At 46.2% G+C, this 22,139-nt stretch overlaps 1 pseudogene; it reads right to left on the reverse strand.

Moving 5' to 3' along the window:
* The window catches only part of LOC146187512 (uncharacterized), a 143,231-nt pseudogene that overhangs the window by 110,426 nt on the left and 10,666 nt on the right, over positions 1 to 22,139 (reverse strand).

Consider the following 22,139-nt stretch of genomic DNA (forward strand, 5'->3'; position numbering starts at 1 on the left):
CTAGCCGGATCGTCGACGTGCTGCATCAAGGAAGCACAAAGCCAAAAACGAATGTGAACAAAAAGGAGGACCAGTAATTAGGAAATAACTTTATTCAACGGATTACTAGGCGTCAAGAATGCGCTGGTATATCTGTTGACCACAGCCAGCATACATTATAGCTGAAATGATTGTAGGCTAATATTTCACATTACCGGGTATGTTGCTAAATAGAGTCTAATGAAATTGAATTGCGAAGCTTGTACAAGCCTGCTAACGCGGCGTCGCCGGGAGCAAACAGTTTACTCGGCACGAACTTTCGCGACAATGGGGACTCAGCTATTGCCAGTTCAGCTTTACTGCTTCTTGAGCAAGCTCGAAAATATGACGGCTTGTGGGGCGATCATTCATGACTTGAAAACCACTGTACACGGTGCAAAGATGACAACACAAGAAAAAAAACGGACACGACACATGTTGTGTCCTTTTCTTTTTTGTGTTCGTAATGCAGTTCATGGCATGGTTCATGGCAACATATTTTCGAAAAACACTGTATGCGGCGCAAAGAAGACAACACAAGAAATAAAAGGATACCATGTGAGCACGTGCTGTCCTTTTTTTTCTTGTGTCGTCTTTTTAAACTTGCGCCGTATACAGTGGTTCTCGAAAATATATGTTCACTGAGCTTTTTTTTTTCGTATTCGGGCAGCAAATAAACTGATGCACTTCGAGTTGTAAAAGACACGCTCCAGCGAGAAATCGGATGCTTAAAATATATATACACCTCGCCTCTCTCAGTTAAGATTAACACGGGTGTACTTTTTGTCGCAGAAGCAGTTGAGCCGCCGTTCATCAACCCGAGATGCCTACTAAATGCTTGTTTTCACACTCCTAGACCTCCTGTCAGGTCCTTCTCTATCGACCTGAACACTGTCGATACGAACACAGCTAATTCGCAATTGTGAAGTTATTTAAAAATTTTCAGGAATTAAACTGCTGATAATGGACGGAGGATGCGCAACTGCAAGCTTTTAAGATGTCTTCAATAATGATTTGTGGCAAATTTTATGCACCTTTCTTCCATAAACAGCGTCGACAATAAATTCACGATCCAGAAGGCAGGGGCGACAAAAGATGCTGACAGCTGCGGCCTATTAGGAATACGAATACAGCTTTACACGTTACCCGCGCAAACCTATGTGTCTCTGTACTCTTTATCATCGCGGCCGTGAATCACAAACCTCAGAAAATGGGGTATCGAGCGCCGCAGTCATTTTCATACAAGCGCCTTAATTCACTTTTCGCCAAGGACGCCGGAGAGAAATCGGACACGCGTTTGCAGTTAGAAACCTCTTAGCTCATGGTATAGCACCAGTAGTTGCACAACTTGCTAATATATCCAACCTCTGCATAGCTGCCACATGCAAATCCAAAAAGTGTGGACGAAGACGGTGCGTTTTTCTAAAGCGAGCTGATGATGATGATAAACTCTTTATCTACTCCCAAAGACTGGTGCACTGCTTAGAGAAGGCCAGCAGGGATCCCTTGGGACTCTGCGGCCTCCAATGCGCGCAAAATGAGTTGGGCGAGCTCGGTGGTACGCAGGAGGGGCTCCCACGCATCCACTGTAGCTGTATTGTCTGCGTTGTGTCGTATACATGTCCACTCTATGTGAATGAATGTGGCCGGTTGTGAGCAGTGTTTGCAGCTAGGTGCAATAAGATTTGGGAAAATTGTGCTATATAGCCATGGGTTGGGAAAGGTTCCTGTTTGTATTTTGCGCCAATGGACGGCCTCGCGACGGGATAGTTCCCGGTGTGCAGGCGAGAAGGCCGCAGTCGCACGAACGCAACCCCTCAACCAGCAGAGCGCTACATTAAGTCTCCGGTCGCGCCACCTACTGCATGTAACATACACTGCGTCAGGGAAGGAGCCCCCATGAGCCCACTACCTCATTCTAGCTCACTTTACCATGGAGGAAGAAAAAAACTGAGGAGAGGCCGTGACGTCACTTTTTGCGACGCCGGCCCGAGACCGGAAAATGCTGTGGCGCCCCCTACACATGAGGCAGCTTTTCCCCTCGCACTCCTCTGTGTGCCCTTCCCCGTCTGAGCGCTTCTCCGCGCCATCCGACGCCAAAGCCGCGAGCCCGCGAGCCATGCTGTCCCATGACAACACTGACGCTTTGCTATTTGCCCCATATCTAGGCTAAAATAAAAAGAACGTGACTTCCGGCACGTTTTTCGCAATGCATCTGGGATACATAGGGCCTCTCCTCAGTTTTTTCCTTCCTCCATGTCCCAGACGAAGACAAGTCCACTTGCCGAAACGTTGGCTCGGCCTGCGAACTGAGGCTTTACCCCTCTTCCCCCCTCTACCCTTGTTCAGTGCTCTTTCATACAATGTAATCCATCTTCATTTCGTTTTACTTGGATCCTCAACAACGGAAGAGGACGACGGAACAAGGTGAGCCTCCTCTTCTTTCCCTGGCACATCGGTGACAGTCAGTACAAGTACATCTACACTCACTTCCATTCTGGAGAACCTTAGATTAGGTTTCGAAACGGCGCCGAGTCTGACGACATTAGGCAACTCATAGCCACGGTACATCACCCATTTCATCATTCATTGTGGTACTAATGACTTGAAACACAGCACTGCAGAGCAGACGATTCAGGCAATGCAACAGTCATACATGATGTTCATGCCAACAGACCAGACGCGAAACTCATACTGACGACTATCCTACCTAGGCTCACAAACAAGCCCAAAATGTACATGGACCAGTGACGTACCCAAGCAGCGCACGCAGAGAACGAATTTAAAGTTAACAACTTCCTTCTTGACATGTACCTTAGGCATGAACATGTCGATGTTATGCACACCAGGCCAGAGATGGACTACACCCCAACTTTCGAGGCGGCCCACTAATGGCAAACATGATGAAGTGTAGAATGAGAAACATTTTAGTGGACGCAGCCGTGTGAAACTACCACACGCACCTCTCAGGCCAGCACGGATCAACTGAACACACATAAAACTGACAACGAACCGGAACGCCCACGGCCTCCCGATGTCAGTACCCGCGACATGTGCACACAAACGGAGGCCGTGCAACGAAAACCAGTGGAACAACACAGGCGCCCAAACCCGAAGACATACCGCAGTACCTTTGCACAGACACCCACACATTCTAGGAAAGACACCGGCTGCCAGGCGGACACCGAAGTTGACTTCATCACGAACACCAGCCCTAAGTCAGCCACCCCCAAACACGTAACGCCTATGAGGAAGCCCACTCGGAACAAAAGTAAGTGATTGACTTCTAGATCCGAAACCCCCCAGCATAAACATCACCCTTTTCTTGTTGCTGGAAAATTAACCGCAAAGCAGAGTAACTACATATTGCATTTAGATACTTACAAACATTATTTAACGAACGCGATGCTATCGAAAGGACTTTGGATTAATGTGAAGTGCGCTCTCAGCACGCTTCGACGTGAAATATTCATTCGCTGAAAAAAAAGTTGAAACATCATTAGCTGTGATAGCCATTTAAAAACAACGCTGCCAGGAAAAATTAGATGAATTTAACTACCAAATGGTCAAACTAACACTAACCGCGGAGGAGCATCAATCACTAAAAAAATTCCGTGAAAAGAAAAGAACAAAACCCTCATGTTAAAAAACAGCGTAAAGTCATTAGGGTTAAGTTTTCGGTAGATAATGACACACCTTGGCAGCCAAGAATAGCTCCTACAGTTTCACAACAACGACAGGTATCCCCTGCGACACAGGACATAGATGATAGCACCGTCACTGACATTTCTAAACCTCTAAGCGATAGTGATAAACAGATTCTAAGGCGAGGCCTAACTTTCTACCCAATGGATAACAGCTTTAATGATTATGAACTTCACCGAGATATAACTGAACTGGCGAGAAGAGTGCGTATTAAGGAACTCTTCGCCGAAAATCCAAATATTGTACCGAAAGCCCCAACCTATTCAGAGCCACCAGCATATTGTTTCCTGATGCAGAGCGCAGCCCCGAACTAGACCTATATATCAAATTCGTCTCAAATGAAATAACTGAATAAACAAAGCTAGCTCGAAAGCACAAAAACCTCTCTATAACTGAAAAAGCAACTCTTGACAACCTATCTTCTAGAACTGATTTAGTTATCAAGCCTGCAGACAAAGGTGGTAGCATAGTGATTCTCCAGTTGAAAATTACAAAAAAAAAGGCATATAGACAGCTTAACAACTCTGGCTACTATGAGAAGTTATATACCGATCCGTCAGAACAATTCAGTGAAGTCGTCCGGAATGAAAAAGGAGATCTATTCGCCAGGAAACTAATTAGTGAGATTGACTATACATTTCTTAAGCCATCAAATAAACAAGCTAGTCAATTTTACCTACTGCCCAAGATCCAGAAGCTTTCTACAGAAGCATTGTTTACCGCAGACATACCAGGAAGACAGATTTTTCTAACAATAATACGTCCACAAAAACCTCTCAATATTTCTAAATCACCACCTAGCAGACCTCCCGACTAAGCTTCTTTCGTTTGTGCAGGACACACCTCACTTTCTCCGAATTATTGAGCGCGTAATAACACCACAAATCTTGCAGATGGTTGTATACTCGTCACACTTGACGTCACAGCAGTCTACACTAATATTCCTATCAATGAAGGCATCGATGCCCTCTCTCAAGTATTAATCAACAACCCCCATTCGCATGCCTCTGAAGTTTATCTATCGCTCGTTTAACTAGTCCTAAGTTTAAATATTTTGAGTTTGATTAATTCTATTAACCAGAATGGACAGTCCATTCGCGCTAACGTACACAAATATATTGTAACAGTCCTGAAGACATTGAAGCTTACAGCACAAGTGAAGGAGAAAGACGTTGGAAAAGACTCCCGTGCCGGACGCACTGCCATTGACCAGCTGAGCTCCCTGCCCTATCGTCCGGCTGTTCAGCGCTCCGACGTCTTACCCTCGTCGTAACAAATTGGTGAAGGTGCGGGGTGCGACTACCCTCAAGAGGCATCCTCAACCGCTGGAGCTTCGTCGGAGCCGTTGCCTCGCTGGTCTCCCACCCTTTTCAACAAGAATGCAGCAGATTCCCGAGCAGCCCCGAACATCAAAACGGGACCCTCTACCCCCGTCTGGCGATTGTGCCGCCGACCACTACGATTGCGACGCTACCGTTTTGCGAGCCTCGTTCCTTTGCCGATGTGGTGTCCGGTATCCGCACGGAGGGAACGAACAGGCGCAGACCGCAGCTCAGGGTAGACTGTTTATTTACGTCACAGTGTGTGCGTGTGAGCCTGAGAGAAGAGAGAGAGAAAATGTGCTGATGATGATAGCACTGGTGTATGGAAGCGAAACCGAAACTTGTGCGGGATACATCACTCCCGCTTAAAAAAACACGAAACACACGTAAAAGCCCAGTATGCACAAGGGCAGAAACAGTAAATTCAGTATTGAAGTCTATCAGGTGGGCGGCGGTCTCTTGCACTTCGACGCAGCGTTTGTCCTGTGTCCTTGCTTTGCGGAGGAGTTGAACTTGCTTCAACCAGTGGAGACTGCGGTTCAGATGTCGTTTCAGCTGGTGCTGGTTCCGCGCAATCTTCAGAAGTAGTTGGATCGTTGTCTGGAAGCAGTGCCCAGGACGGTGTAGAGTCAGAGCTGTTTTCTGGTACGCGAGATAATTTAGATGCATTCCAGATTAGGCCGTCACTTGGGAGAAATGAATTCCGGTCTCTTTTTCTGACTACTTTAAATGGACCCATGTATGAAAACGATGCCTTGCCTCTAGCTTTGGGAATGCTTACACGAACGCCCAGTCGAAAAAGACGACAGAAATTTCTGTAGTACTACAGAAATTTCTATCGCGCTACAGAAATGTTTGATGTTACTACAGATATTTCTGTCGCGACAACAGAACTTTTGTTGTTACGTCAGAACTTTGTGTCGTTACGACAAAACATTGTGTTGTAACAACAGAACGTTGTGTTGTTACGTCAGAGCGTCTTGTTGTTGCGACAGAACGTTGCGTTGTTACGTGAAAACTTTGTGTTGTCGCAACAGACAACGGGAAGTTTTGACGTAACGACACAACGTTCTGTCTGTTGCGACAACAAAACTTTGTGATGTCGCCGCAGACAACACAATGTTTTGACGTACCATCACAGCGTTCTGTCGCAACAACAAAATGTTCTAACGTAACACAACCTTCTGACGTAATTGTCGCGACAACCCAAGGTATGTAGGTAATAGCGGGGTCAGGTAGTGAGGTTACAAGAAAAATTCTATAATGTGTTCTGCAGTGGCAAGATTTTTTTTTTCGCGCATGTAGAACCGCCCATATTTTTTTTGTCCCAAATAAAACATTAGGTTTTTCTTTGTTGCGTATCAACATGTTTATTTCAGTTCAAAATACAAAATTCGTAATAAGACACTGAACAGTGTTACAGACAGTTCCATATAGAGGCGAATTTTTTACCAGCCGTATTTTTTTTTTCTGCGCGACTGCCTCTCTGCCCTCAGCCGCCTTCGAACAACCTTAAAATCAACTCATTGTGCCAAAACAGAGCGCGCCTTGAGTGTCTATCTGCTGCCGTGCATGCATACCGCTAATTGCGCCATTCGCGCGCACATCAAGTAGCATCACGGGCGATTGCCGGCGCAGTCACGACCGCAACACTCATGTTTCGTTCCATGCAGGGATTAGCTTCTCGATGAGTGCGAATAAGTTTCACAGGAACAATCGCAAGGCTACTTCTGTTTTATCTCAATCCTTAAGACAACCGGATGAATAAATCTTTCTCACCTGTGAAATCTGCTTCCAAATTTGTAGCGATCTCTTCAAATGATCTATCCTTGTTCTCACGTCAATGATAAATTCCATCCTTTATGCACAACAAAAGATTTGACTCTCGTGGAGCAACCTGATATCACACGTTCTTGGCCAAAAACGAGGACGGCATATGCTTGCACAAGTAACTTCCCCGCACGTCTCCAGCACTCGCGCGCAGTCCTTGCTGGCTCGCGCCCAGCTCGGCGGGACCGACGCTACAGACATGGCAGATGCACGGGCAGTCTCAGGGAAAAATGGGGCTTTCTGTATATTTTAGTGCGGTAGAAGGACACGCTAATTTCAGTACGATAATGGTACGGCGTATGAAGGGAATTGATTTTCCACTGTAGCCTGCCCACCTACACGCATTAGCTCGCTACAAGGCACCCATTCCTCCGCGGTGGACAACGGGACGAAGAGACAAGTTTTGCAAACTACGTTTGGGAGTGCTTGCAGGCAAACCGCTTCTCTGGAGGATCGGATTCGGGAACTGGCCAGCAACCGGTTTCCGCCCCTCTCACGCGCACGCACCCCCCCACTTTCCCTTCCGACCAGATGGCTGGATAGGTCTCTTCGCTGCTAGGAGAGAGGGTGGGTCTTCGCTCCGGCTGAGTGTTCCCTGTATGCGGCAGCCTGTGTGGCGTTTGTGGCGGTGCTGTGCCGCCATTTGATACCTATCTGTATTGGCAAGCTTTGATAAGTTGAGACAATGGGCGGCGGGCATCATGCTATTGTACACTTTCCACGTGACTGACTGATTTTATACCATTATAACCTGCCCTGTCCTTTCTTTCGTATGTCCCTTCTTTTATTTCCGATCCCTGTCTTCTCGTTGTCCTTTCTATTCCTTACCGCAGCTCGGGCGCCGCTGCATTTGATGGCAGATACCGTGGCTGGCAAAAGTCGATTTGTTTTTGTACTATTTAATAGTTAACTACGGCCTCGCGACAGGCAGTGCGTGTGATGGTTACATGAGGGGCTGTGGAAACGTTGAACCGCTTGCTCCTTCACTTTACCGTGCTCGTCGAACCACGCTGATGTTACAATTATGACATTTTCGGTCGAATTTACTGTCTGGACCCTTCTCTGTCTGTTTTGACTTAAAATGGTCGATATTGCATCTTATCGGTTCAGAGCCCCAGATTTGATTGGACTTCGCGACTGCGCTGTCAGACACTTTCTTTATGGCCAAATAATAAAACGATGTATTGATATGAAGAAGTCAATTAGGATTAAGGTGTAATGAATGATCGTCGAAGATTTTAGCACTCGGCGAAAGCGAACCATGATCGATAGGGCAGCAGAAACGGCACTAAATTTGACTAACATCATCATCCGTCACGCAACGAGACGCTGCCGATTGAGGCAGCAGACCTCGGCATTCTGAAAGAAAAAATTAAACTACTTGCTACGAGAAACAACCAGCATGCAAGAGACAAGAAAGCATGCAAGCAAGATAGACTACCCAGAGGCAGCGCCTAGCACCACATATCTCGTAACGAAATTACATCCCTAAACAGCACGAAGCACAAATTACACTATGGATTCGTATTAAATTAGCGTTAAGTGCACGTACGCGATGCATTTCACCCTTGCCCACACGGCGTGAAAATGAAACACTCAATAGAGCAGGGAGGGTGTCTTAATCGCTTTATCTCTATCTGCGAGTCATCCCTAACTCTCATACGCGCTCACGTCCAAAGGCCATTTGCGACATTTGCGAACAATGCTAGGCGAACTCATAGAAGCGAGCGTTTAGCCTCTTGTGTCAGAAACCGTTCGGCTGCACAGCTCAATGGATCCATAAACCATCAAATCTCAAGGACCACAACTGCATGCAGTACACGTGACGCGGTGGCTGTGTGCGCACCCATCGCTGTACCCCTCGCGCGTTTACAATATTTGCTTAGAAGAGGCAGCTAAAATAGGAAAAAAAAAATAGCCACCTGCATTCCAAGCCACGTTTACTGCTGGCAGGGAGGTACGAGACAGGACTGCAAGACAGCAAGGCGACACGGTCGTCGGCGGGGCACTCTGAAGAAAATAAGGACCTTTTAAGCGGTGCATCAAAGTAAAAAAAGAAAAAAAGTCCGCTTGTTCAAACGAAGCAATCAGGAGAAGACCCAAAATGCGCCAACTAAAACCTGATCGCTTATTCCGCATAGAGCAAAATTTGAAGGATAAAAGGTGGCTGAAAAGAGCAAAAAAGGAGAAAAACTTTAAAATGAGCCAAATAGCCAAAAACCTGTACAGACACGGTGATCAATGGCACAAGATACCCGCCGACCCGACACTCCGGGCCTGCTCAAAACGAGCGTCGACGGCGGCACTAAGCAAAAGACGCTGCCGGCCGAGTGAAGGCTGGGGAACGTGACAAACGAGGTAGGGACATGGAAGGGGACTGATGGCCCCAGAAAGGAAAGGAAAAGGATAGTTGCGGGGCGGCAGACAAAGCTGTTTTCTGCTGTGTATTTTCTTTACCTGGGCACCCGGCCCCACAAAGGTGAGTGGGGTTAAACGACAAGAAGCGTTACTGGTAAAGTGGGCAGTAGAAAAACCGGCCGGATCTCGAGCGAACTAGGCTGAAGATAAAAAAAGCGAAATAAAGATGGAAGAAGAGAAAAGGAGAGTTATAACTAAGGCATGGAAGAAATCAAATTTTCAGATATATAAAATCGCTGTGAGCAAGGTTGATGAAATGGTCGCTACACTATGTAGAAGTTCTGCTGTGCCTTCATCATGGTCGCCCTGAGAATGAATCTTTAGATACGCGTAGCCCATGCGAAAATAAATGTTGTTGAACAAACGATCGCCCAACAACGTCAAGGAAACGTGTGTTGAAAATTCAGCCTCAGGCAATAACTTAACTTATTGCTTTTCTCGGGTACCCTTAGGCGAAATAGATCGTTCACGTGCCTCCTAATACAGCTCCCCCATTACAAGATTGCCATAGCTTACAGTTATGCTGTTGATCACATTCAGGCCACAGTCAGTCAAAGGGCTCTGATGTGTCGGGGGCAGTGGTCTAGCGGAATTTGATATAAATTTACCTTCCTGTAAAGACCTTTGTGACAGTCCTGCCCCAGGAAGAGAATTATCACTCCGGTTTGTTGTTTGATTGAGTCATTGGCATAGCCCACAAAAGTAGGAATGGTGCGGCTTCCGAAGTACTGCAGAATCGATTGTTGCAAAAAAGAGGGTTTTAAAGAATATACATGACGGCGGAAAAAACAGACTGTAAAAGAATTATGAACTTTTTAACAAAAAAGTAAATTACAAAATACAGAATACAAACTCTTTCATCGACGCACTTCACTCGAAAGGATCGCAGTTTCACAACACTTCGCTGGCGCAGTGCACACTTTCAACTAGTTATTAAGGTCACACTATCGCCACTGCAGACGCTACGCGCGAACGTTCAAAAACACCACACGCTAAAAAAAAAATAAGTAAAAAACCTAAACGGCGCCGGGTGCAGAGGGAGGGAGTCCGATTCCTCTGGACGCGCACATGCTCACGGCTGGCGGATGGCCTCACACGAACGTCGCTATCGAGATCTAATGTCGAGATAACCGATGCGCGCGATAAAAGGATGGCTGCTACTAGGCGGGAACTAGCGCCGAAATTAAATAAGACGGACGCTAACTCATAGTCTTAACGAATTTCTTTTCAGTCTCAGTCACTAGAAATAATAACGCGATAGCATTTGTTTTCCACATTCCAGCATGACCTGAAGGGGGACCTCCTAAGCACAGCAATACTGAGACCCTTTTTGACAATTTAAGAGTTAGCAAAGAAAGAAAGAAAGAAAGAAAGAAAGAAAGAAAGAAAGAAAGAAAGAAAGAAAGAAAGAAAGAAAGAAAGAAAGAAAGAAAGAAAGAAAGAAAGAAAGAAAGAAAGAAAGAAAGAAAGAAAGAAAGAAAGGAAGGAAAATAAAAAGCCTCTTCCTTTTTGATTTCAATGAGGTATATAAAGCTTATAATATTGCATACCAGCATCTTGCAGGTACTGCGGAGGCAGGATGAAGTAGGCGGTAAAAATTCGATTTTCTTGAATTTACAGATGAAACGATTCGCTTCCTTAAGATTAGCAAGTAAAAATCATTACGCCGGAAATCACTAAGAGTCCTGGCAGGCTGTGGTGGTCAATGACCTCCTGTCGTTAAAGGTCAGCACTAAATCATTGCTGACTTGATCGGTACAGAAGCCGATGCATACGCCTTCTCTTCTATGCACACTCCCCTAGGCTAATTCCCTCACTGTAGACCATAGGTAAATGATGCAAAGATCGATATTTGTAACCGTTGAGGCTGTTTTCATCCCGGCGTTGTGTAGACATAATTTCGTCCATGTTGTTGAATGACCTTCTTGTGCACTGCGATGAGTTTCGGTGAGCAGGGTTTTTCCTTTATTTTTCCCGCATGTTGAATTCTGCTGGGACTCCTTTTGGGAATCGTTCTGAGCTCCCGTGAATGTAGGTTCCAACCACCTTGAATCATAAGCGGGTGTTTTCTACAGTTCATCTTGCTATCTTGTCAAATTCGTTTGCCTCTACATCACGATGTTGTACGCTGAATTCGAAGTGTTTGATATTGTTAAAAAAGCACACTACGAAGTTTTACCTCAAAATCTTTGTCAAAGAAAACGACCCGGCCTCTTTTACCAAAATGTTAAATTGAGGAAACTTCCCGCATAAAAATATCGATTGAAGCGTCAGTATGTTGGAAGTAAGGTTCCATTAGAATGGTGAGTAGAAGCTTTCGCCAGTTATGAGATGAAAGTGTACATCACGAACGGTGAGAAAAACGTTGAAGACGAATGTGCGCTAGCATAACGTTTGCGTACAAGTGCTGCAAAGGCGTGGCTGAATTTCTTTTATATCTGAGCTGTGCACCTGTCATTCCGAAGGTTTAGTGACGCCCCTTCACCGCAATACCAGCGGCAGAATTTACAAGCTCCTGATAGTAGATACGTGCTGCCCAAAAAGTGAAACTGGCCTCATAATCGTGTGACGGAGGCCGCTGCTAAACACGAGAAAAAACGTGACAGTGCAGCATGTAGTTACCTGTGCTGCTTCGCGCACATAAGGACGTCGCATCGAATTTGGTCTTTACAATTGCATTATGCCCCTGCTCTTCAGCGGCTGTGTGTATGTGGATGTTACGCGAACAAAAATGAACCCTCGTCTGGAAAAAGGCAGAATTCCCTGAAATGCACGCGCAGTAAAATTGACAGTAGTTAGAAAAATCACGTGAGTAAATAAAGCTATCGAGCGAGTCAAGCGAAATTACCGCAGGAATTTGTGCTTTATAAACGGATGGCTGAGCATGCACGGCTCAATGATTTAAGGCAACACAGGTGTATGTTACCGACAAACATCAATTTTTACTTTCTCATTCTGCTTGCCTAACTATTTCCAACTGCCTAAAATATGTTGATTTGTTTACTTGGTGATGCATCATGATTGCAATAGTAAAAAGAAGCACAATTAAGACCTTCCAAATAGAGCTCATTCACGATGTGATATTTAAAGACCCCGATAAAAGTGAATTGCGTATTCAGAAGCGAAGCTTGGCCTTTTTCACAATTCTTTCGTGCTCCTTACGATAATTAATGTACAACAATTTTAACTCCATTCACTCCGGAAGGAAATATTCTCGAATGTGTCACAGTTCACCAGCGCTAGCCAAGTGTGTATGGGCCGCCAGTAGAGCCGCCGCCGCCGCTCTCGAATCCGACCATAAGAGAGCCTGTTGCGCCCGTGCCCGGCTCCCATTGTCACAAGCCCTGGGGAGGCTTCCCTGTCTTCTTCTGTTGCTGGGAATGCAAGGCGGCCATTTCCCCTCCACCCTTCATAGCTCTCTCTCCCTCTCCACGAAAAACCAGTTGGCCAAGATGGATGCCGCGTTGGCGGCAGCGGGACGCGAGCGACCATCTGCATTCTCTTCTTTCTCCTCCCCTCTTCCTTCTCCCACTATCCGCATGCTTACAGTGTCGGTGTCGTTTCCGCCGGCAGTCCACAGCCCCCCCCCTCCCTCCCTTTTTTGTTTCTTTCTCCGCTTCCTTCTCGTCCACTCAAGTTAGCAAGATGCCGCGTTGTTCGTCTCGCGGATCACGGCAGTGCTGCCCGTGCAGTCGTCTTTCTCCTTCGGTGACTTTATGCTGATCTGCGACGTTTCTGTTCGTACTCATTTAACACGAGAACGAGCACAAGTGCTATATCATCTGAGAAGACACTGTGCGAAAGTCCTCACCGCGGGACATTGGAAAGTTCGACAGAACGATGTTGAAGATTTTGGGAAGGCGAAGAAAATCCGCGCGGGCCCACCACATTGCAAATATATTTTGATATTACAGGTAAGCGTCTCTTTGCTGCGATGTGTTTTGAATTGTATTCTGAAGCGTGAAATGAATCGTAACGCTGCACTTAACCGCAGACGAAGAAATGGAGGGATGGAGCAGAGAGCTTAGCAGGCTGAACCGGAAACGCCATGACGAGCGTGATGCGCGGAAGAAGGTACGTAATGTGATGTTTGTCTTTCTTTTCTACTTTTAGTAGCTACGATGACGGATGAAGTTTCTAAACCCTCACTCTTACCCTAAGCAACCACCTTGAACTTGAGCACTGCCTCTAGCCTCCTAGCATGAAAAGCACAAAGGCGCCAGACTACAGTTCGCGAGCAGCAGCCAAGTACGGGCGTTATTAGTCTTGCCTGGAGAACTCGAGCTGTGCTATGTGTCGCAAAATATTGTCGCCAACCTTTCAGATCTTCAATGATAACGCCTTGTAGAGCACGGATCGATTCTGTATTTTTGTTCATGCTTATCGCGAAACGCGCTTCTTTGGCTGAGCTACATGTACGCGAAAACTCACGCGAACGCGACGACGACACACATCGCGCGAAGCCTTCGCGCGAACAGAAATGCATGTGTCGATTGGCTCGTCACTCCGACCTGCCGAAATAGAAAATTTTGCTCCTTCCTCGCAATCGCATGCACAATCAGCTAACAGCATGAACGCAAAGCATACGTTACTGCCGTTCTATTCGCACGCGCTCTCTCTCTCTCATTTTTTTTTTTTTTTTTGCAGTGTTGCATCGTGATTGTGCATTTCCGCGTAAATTTCTCGCTTTGTACGAATAATGGTGAATGGGCAAGGATTCTACGAATGTATAATCGCAACAAAAAAAATAAATAAATAAATAAAAGCTCAAGTTAGTATACTCTTATAGCGCAAGTGTAAATCCATTTTATGGCATGCTATCGCAAAACACTTCAATTCTTGCGATTATGACTTGCATATGCAAATATTTTGCGGTGTACTATACCAGTAACACAGAGCGTCGTCGCCGTTTCGCGTTTCCGTTGATTCACGATTGAAGTATATTCTAAATAACTTGCACTTGGTTGCTTCAAACTTTATCCAGTCAAGTGCTTTTGTCTCTTCAACAACTATAACAAAATGTGTGCTTCTTTTGAATGATGCATAGTCTTATTTATTTAAAGAATCAGCCACATCAATTACATTTACCTTCGTGTTTTTACAGGTCCACCTTGGCCATGGAAATTGTATGAACCAGTTCAGTCTCCGATCGGATTCCGACTTCTGCAAGCTGATGTCCGTTTACCTCGGGGGGACTGAAGTACAAGGAGCGTGACAGGAAGCCTTCGTAGCAGAGCCATCTCAAGACTGTTCCCTCCACCTTACCCTTTTGGAGTGGCATCAGCTGTCAGGTAAACGAAAACATCTTTCCATGAACTGCAGAAGAGATTTCATTTGGTTTTCTGGTGGCTGTATACAATATAATTGTAATTGTATTGTTTTTGGTATTTCAGAAACTGAAGCTGGTGATGGTTTAACTGTGGCTATCAACAAGCTGCAAACCATGCTGCTTAAGGAGCATGGCTGCTGTTTGAAATACAGTGCAGGGGAAGGCTGATGAGATCACACAAAACGGTTTTATCATTATCAATGGATGACTGGCTCAATGTGCGTGTTGGTTGTTAGGCACCAACAATTATGCTAGCAGTTTTCAGTCACTTTCATAGCTGAACTTGGCTAGCACGAAAAAATAAGCCATATCTGCTGCAAAATTTAAGAACACTAAACAACATGTGTTGCTCGTTTGGAAATGTATACAGCAGTTGCTTGACCATGGTCAGAGCAGTAGTTGTATTTCAGCATGCTAACCCTAGCAATGTTCTATTTTACGCTAAACAGTATTTCAGTAGTAAATCAATGCTTCCAGCTGAGCAATAATTTTCTGGAAAATATGTAAAGTTTTCATCCAAATTGTGATTTTGTCGTTTTTGCAAAATCAAATGAATGATTGAATAGAAAATAATTAATGATTTTATTTGTGCAGACACCTGGCTATTGCTGAAGGAGGTGCGCTGCAGCGAAGAAGATGTGGTCAAGCGCTACAAGATGATGCCGCAGTACCTGGCACAGAAATGTCTGCGCCTTTTTCTCTAGGGTAAGATTTATAGTGTATTCCTTCCGGTGGGTGACAGAGTAATGTATGCACAGGATTTTTTTTTTTTTTTGCAGCGGAGTTATGCTTGCTTTCAAGGTGTAGCTAATCAGCGGGTGTCACAGGTTGCTCAGTGACACAAAAGCTTATAGGCTTATAGTAGGCAATAAAAGCTATTGCAATTTCAGGAGATTTTTCTAGCAGAGAAAGATTTGCATGGGCCGCAGTTTTAAGGGAATTACATACCGGCTGTCCTGAGGATATCTGTGTGCAGTAATGGTTAGGCTAAACACGTATAATCTTTCAGTCATTTTAAATGAGCCTTGTTAAACTCTTTAAACATTTATTTATTGCTCGATATGAAGGCTTACTACTTTGGCATTCTACCACTTACGTTAGAGTTGCGGGCTTTATGTAGGAGAGACGGGCTATGATTTGATAAAATGGTAATACAAAAATGGCCTTGTGCTGTCCGTTTCCGGTCCACATAATGAGCACAATGAGGTTTAAAATATTCTTGTGCCTGTCACTGCAACATTCTCCATTGCCAATGTCTATGGAATACCACAAAATAATTATTTAATTTTTCAGTTACCTTCAAAATAACCAGCATCAATTTTTCTTAATCGAAACCACTTTTTTTATTTAAAAATGCATTTTAAATAGGTGTTTAATTGAAATCTGCATCTTTTTGTCATTCAGGTGTTCCCGTTCAAGCGCCTTTTGGAAATACAGCTTTATGGATTCCAAATAAAGGCGGCTTCTCACAGGTGTTGTTTCGCATGTCTTCGGCATGCTTGCACACTTTTTTTGTGCAGAGCTGCTAGGTCTATGCCTGCAAAATAGCCCAATTAATGACTATGATCCCATGAGACTAATTTTTCCCACTTGGCTGTGGTTGCATTTTGCACGTGTGAATATTCTCACAATAGGAGAGAAGAAAGTCACAACAGTATGTGAAATGAACATGCGCCCTCGGACTACAGAACATCAGAGTACGGAATGTCAGATTGCGGGACATCAGAATGCATGCCGTCACAGTATAGAACAGACTACAAAACGTCAAAATACAGAACTACAGACAATGAACGTCACAATATAGAACTACAAACAATGAACGTCACAATATAGAACTACATACAGTGAACATCACAATACAGAACTACAGACAATGAACGTCACAATACAGAACTACAAACAACGAACGTCAGACAACAGGTCAAAAATACGACAAGACTACAGACCATCAGAAATTTTCTGTTGTTTTTTTCGACTGGGCGAGGCCACCGTTTCGAAATGTTGGGGCCCTAGCACCACGTCTCCTATCCGTATGCTGTTGGGTGTACGACTGCTTGGTTTGCACCCTCTCGCGAACGGGCTTCAATACAGCATTAGAGTGTACGTCGCTCCCAGAGAGCATTCTAGCAATACTGAGCCGTGTTCTGGGTTGACAACCATGTAGGAGCTTGGAAGGTGACAAGCCAGTCGTCGCGTGCGGATTTGATCTATATGTACCGAGGTAGTCAACCAAGGAAGTTTTCAACGGGCGTTTTTCCAATCTCGCCATTTGTATCAAATCTTTGAGCACCCTGTTGAATCTTTCTATTGCACCTTTTCCCTGAGTGTAGTACATTGAAGAGCAACGATGTATAATGCTCCTCTCGTGCAAGAATTCCTCCAACATTTGTGACTTGAACTGCGGTCCGTTTTCAGCTACAATTTCGTCCGGGAAACCCTCGCGGCTGAATACTCCCTGCAGGACCTCAACAACAGTATGCGACGTTACTGTCGGTGCAAATGCAACTTCAGGCCACTTCGAGTGGTAATCAATCAGGGTTATTATGTATCGACAGTTGGAAGGTGCCTATTCAAGAGGACCTACAATGTCCATCGCGAGCTTTTACCATGACTTGTCTAGGAATGCCACAGGTTGCAAAGGCGTGAAAGATGGTTTAGCAGACTTGTCGAGTGTCTGACAAATGTGACGGTGACTTATAGCTTCCTCAACTTATTTGTCCATTCGAGGCCACCAGTAGAGGTCACGCAGCCTTTGATTAGTTCTTACTATGCCAGGGTTGTTTTCGTGTGCGAAGCTGTCAAGCGTAGCCTTCAGCACATCGGGGATTACAATTTTTTTCCCTCGGAGTAACATGCCATCCACCTGAGACAGTTCCTCTCACACGTCAAAGTAAGGAAACACATCAGGTGCCACGGACTTTTTCGGCGGCCACCCTTTTGGGCTTTTGGGACATACCCCCCAACCATTTGCAATAGTTCGTCTGCAGCGGTAGCAAGCTGCAGCTGCTCTTTTGTCACAGATGATGACGCGACCGAGACTATTTCTTCGTCTACGGTTTGATTTGAAGCGCTTTCAATATGCAGGCGTGAGAGTGCATCTGCAATGACGTTTTGAGACCATTTCTGATATTTGATCGAAAAGTTGTAGTACAGTAAGCGAGCAGACCATTTGAATAATCGAAGACGCCGACGTCCTGCGCCAGCTGACGAAAGCAAAGTTACCAAATCCTGATGGTCTGTGCGCAACACAAATCTTCTTCTCCAAAGGTAGACATGCCAATGCTCGCATGCAAACAGACATGCCAAAGCCTCTCGTTCACTAACGGAATATCTTCGTTCCGCCGCGGTCAAGGCTCTCGATGCAAATGCAACGGTGCGCATTTCTTCACCATCGCGTTGCTGAAGCACAGCATCCAAGCCCTTTTCCGAAGCATCTGTGGTGACGATTACATATAACTCTGGGCTGAACATCTGTACGACGGGAGTAGCTGATAAGGAGCTTTTGACGAGATCGAAACTGCGTTGAGCTTCCTCATTCCAGTCAAACTTTTGATTTGACCTCAAAAGCTTTCTCAATGGTTCGACCAAATCAGCAAATCGGGGAATAAAACGGGAGTAGTACCCTACAAGTCCCAAGAAAGAACGCAATGTTGATAGATCATGAGGGGCAGGCGCTTTCACAACAGCATCTACTTTGGAAGGCAATGGGCACAAACTTTTCCCACTAACGACATGTCCCAAAAATTGCAGCTTAGGAACAGCGAAAAGAAATTTATCATTTCGCTTCAATCCTGAAGCGCTTATACGTTCAAGTACCTGCTTCAAATTTTTGTTATGCTCCTGGCGTGTCCTTCCCCAGATGATTATGTCATCAATGTAGCAGAGCACACCCTTGCAGTTCTTCAACAACAGTTGCATCATTCTCTGAAAAGCCGCAGGAGCAGAGGCCAGACCAAAACATACTCTTTTGAATAACAACCCATCATGCGTGATAAAAGTTGTTAGGTCGCGACTCTCCGGTGTAAGTTCAACTTGGTGGTACGCAGACGCCAGTCAAGCCTCGAAAAACACGTCCCACCTGCTAGTTGATGCAGGAGTTCTTCCGTGTGCAGGAGAGGAAACGCTTCGGCGATGACAGCTTTGTTAGCCTCGTGGAGGTCCACGCACAACTGAAGCGAGCCATCTTTCTTTCGCACGACGACTATGGGGGAGACCCATTCCGATGCAGACACGGGTTCTATTATCCCCTGCGACTGCAGACGGCGTAGCTCCTCTGAAACTGGCTCTCGCAGAGTCAAGGGCAGATGCCGCAGTTTTGCAGAAACCGGCGGCACGGACGAGCGACGCTGGATGTGGTGCACGAAGTTCTTTTCGAGCCCGAGGCCCGTCGAGAAGAGGTGCGACAACTGATCCTGCAGCTCGGCGGGGAGCGAGGGGAGAGAGTCTGCGTGCGCGACGCTGCGGCAAGTTAAAGTTGAACCGACGATCGACGCCAGACTGCGGCGGTGGTTTCGCCATGAACCACGTCGGCCAGAAAGCCTCCGACGATGTTTATCTTTTCTACGGAGTAGTTGTGGAGGGTGACAGCAGGCGAGCACAACGCATAGATATCCGCGAAGAATATGCGGTAATGTTCTTAGCTCAGCAGAGAGAATGTAGCCCCAGTGTCAACAATGAGAGAAAAACAACGTTGCCCTATCGTAACTGTAGCACGAATTTCTTTCGGTTGCCGATCTTTATCGTTGACGTTTAAGATTGTAATGGCGTTGGCTGTCTCTGCTTTCGGGCATGGTGCTCTTCCTTTAGCAGTTTTATTTTTCTTTGACCTGCAGACGCTTGCAAAATGTCCAATCTTTCCACAGTTGTGGCAGTGTCTGGCTTTTGCTAGGCATGCAGAGAAATTTGCTAGATGGGAAGCCAAACCACAGCGGTAGCACGTGCCATGCGAGTGGTCGAATGATTCCGTTATTGTTTCTCGCACGCGGTTCACAGGAGCGCTGACGTTGAATTCTTCTAATTGCCTTTCTGTCTACTCGATCTGCTTTCCAATGTCAACTGCGCGTTGAAGAGTGAGAGACGATCCCTTGTAAAGTAAGCGCTCTCGTATCTTTTGCGACGTTGTTCCCTCAAGTAATTGGTCACGGATCATGCGGTCAGTTGCAGTTCCGAAATTGCACGTTGCGGAAAGTTCTCGTAGACCGTTTACGTAGGCTTGAAAATTCTCATCGGGTAGTTGCTTGCGCTGACGGAACCGGTGGTGTCCCACCAGGTCGTTGGTTGCTGCTGCGAAGTGGACATCCAGCGAGAACCACTATAACTCCCTGACACCTTGGGAAAGTTTTGAGGAAGCAATCAAGGCATTCTTCGGTGACCTAGCTGCAAAAAAAAACAGGCCGAGCAGACACTTCCTCAGAGTGCCCAGGCAGCAGGAGAAACTTGCACCCCTACATCGAGGCCATACTCAAGTTGTGCAAGACCGTCAACAGCTAGATTACTGAGAACGATAAAGTAGGCCATCTGCTCAAGGGCATTGCGGAAGACTTCTACCACTTCCTCTTTGCGAAGGACAACTTGAGTTCAGTCTCTGACGTTATCCGACACTGCCGAACATTCGAGACCCTAAAGATTCGCCGCATTACACCGAAATTTGGACGGCTCGCAAATGTCACTACAGTGGCTAGTATTGAAGAATCGCCATCTCAAAGTCTCCTGTGCACCATCCGTGAAATCGCTCGAGATGAGATGTCACAACGTGAGAAGCTTGCCCGGCCCAATGGCTTCGGAGGTGATGCATATGCTCTTTCAACCTATGGGGGTGCGTGCCCGCCAATGTCCGCGAATTTCACAGACTTCGCCTGCCGCGAAGACCTGTACACCCCGCGACCAAGACCCGAAGAGAGTTATCAACAATTCTCTTACCATCAGCGCTGAGATCCTCGCCCTCACTCCAGTCGTACATCGTGCCGATCGCCGGACAGCTACATCGTCCCGGAACCACCAACTAGATATTCGTCGCGGCCTACCACGAAGGAACCAGCTGACACGCCACTTTTTGATCGACCTCTTCCGGTGTGCTAGTGGACTCGCGGGTCACATTTCCCGCTACTGCAATCAGCGCGCATCGTTCAGGAATCCCCCGACAGCATCGAACCGACGCGCCGTCCTGCCTACATCGACACCTATCGTCCAGAACGTCCTCCCCGGAAGGGCCGTTTGCAAAACGAAGGGTTCTGCAGTGATACTCCGGCGTCTGACCGTTCCCCGTCACCACGGCGCCGATCTCCGCCGCCTTTGCAGGCAAACTAGCTAGCGCGGCTAATGGAGGTGAGGTCGCTAAACAATGTGCGCTTCTGCCTAGTATTCCTCCGTCTGTGCACATTTTAAAGAACCAGGTTTATGTAGTTGACGGTTCTTCTACAATTGCGTTGGTAGACACTGGTACTACTGTTTCGGTCATGCGTTTAGAATTTAAGAAACTTTTGAAGAACAGTCATGTTTATTTGGAACAAAAAGAGAGTTATTGTATCCGGTTGGGGTGTGCAGCGTAAAAGTTTCTTTGGGAGGCACAGTATTTCCGACGGTGTTTGTAGTACTGCCGCGATCTCCACACGACGTAATCTTGGGAATCGACTTCCTGCGCATGTGCGGCGCTACAGTTGATTACCGGACGGGGGCGCTATGCGTTAGTGGTTCTCTTCCTCGTTAAATCTTTAAATTATGAAGACGTTTTGTGTGTGTGTGATGAAGTCGTCGTACCACCCCATTCTGCAATGTGCGTCCAAGTGTCCAGTTCCCGTGCCATTAACGACTTATTTGAGGCTTCTGTGGCGCCTTTTCTTCACAGTGCGTAAAGAAAAATGTGTTAGTGCCGCATTGTTTGGTTTGTGTGAAAGAGGGCCGTACCGGACTGTGGACTATAAATTGTTCACCGGAATCGGTTGTTTTTCCAACGGGCTTGAAAATATATCTTCATTTAGCACAGCTATACTGAATTACGTACCTCTCGTTACTCCTTCCCCCGACAACCCCACTTCTAACTCGCCCACTGACCAGAAGCTTGTTCCGATGATCAGCGCATCTTTGAACGCCTCGCAACGCCAGATATTGACGAGCTTATTGTCTCAGCACGTCTCCGTCTTTGATTTCGCGCAGTCCGACGGCTTGCAATGTTTTCTTCTGTCTTGCGCACGCCATAGGATTGACACAGGATCTGCCCATCCGATCCGTCAAAAGCCGTATCGTATGTCGCCATCAGAGCGTAAGAGCATCACCGAGCAAGTCCAAGACATGTTGAACAGGGGCGTAATACAGGAATCCTCCAGTCCTTGGGCTGCTCCCGTGATATTGGTAAAGAAAAAAGACGGAACATGGAGGTTCTGCATCGACTATCGTCGCCTCAACTCGACCACTAAAAAGGATGTGTATCCTCTCCCGCGCATCGACGATGCCATAGATTGCCTTTTCTCCGTGTCTTATTTCTCTTCAGTTGATTCGCGATCGGGGTATTGGCAGACTCT

The sequence above is a fragment of the Amblyomma maculatum genome, chromosome 6, assembly GCF_055883805.1.
Source record: "Amblyomma maculatum isolate TAMU_Amacu chromosome 6, ASM5588380v1, whole genome shotgun sequence".
NCBI lineage: Eukaryota > Metazoa > Arthropoda > Arachnida > Ixodida > Ixodidae > Amblyomma > Amblyomma maculatum.